The sequence below is a fragment of the Otolemur garnettii genome, unplaced genomic scaffold (genome assembly GCF_000181295.1).
Source record: "Otolemur garnettii isolate 467f Iridium unplaced genomic scaffold, OtoGar3 scaffold00057, whole genome shotgun sequence".
Classification (NCBI taxonomy): domain Eukaryota; kingdom Metazoa; phylum Chordata; class Mammalia; order Primates; family Galagidae; genus Otolemur; species Otolemur garnettii.
In genome coordinates, this window is record NW_003852452.1 from 5,736,816 (window position 1) to 5,737,369 (window position 554).

Here is a 554-nt window from a genome sequence, read left to right on the forward strand (position 1 = left end):
TGTAGAGTTGGAGGAAGCACTGAAGACACATCAAGAAATAACAGCTGACAGCCTGGCTGAGCTTAAAGAGACTGAAACCCCTATAAAAAGCAGGAGAATTAAAAAACAATTTGGTGCAGGTGCAAATACTCCCAGATGACATGCATACGGCCGAAGTGATATATAGAATGATGACCATGAATTACTGAGGAAGGTTAAATATGTACAAGGTATTTTTTTCTAATACATGTGAAAGACACTTGAGGGGATATGTGTAATACATGTAAGTTTGCTTTCCACTAAGATTTTTAAAAAAGCATTGGAACTTGAACATAGAAGTTTTGGCTTTCTGAAACCATTCATGAGCCACATGTTCCCTGATGCCTGACAAACGAGGCATCAACGGATTCAGAATTTTAAAACACCACTTTTTTTAAAGGTGTACTGTTTTATATTTGGTTGGAATGGTCAATATGGAACACCTCAAAAAGTACAAGAAACCAAATTTTAGGACAAGTACAACTCCTAGAATAGTGTATTTTTAAAGTACATGCTGACCATGGTTTTTTTTTTTT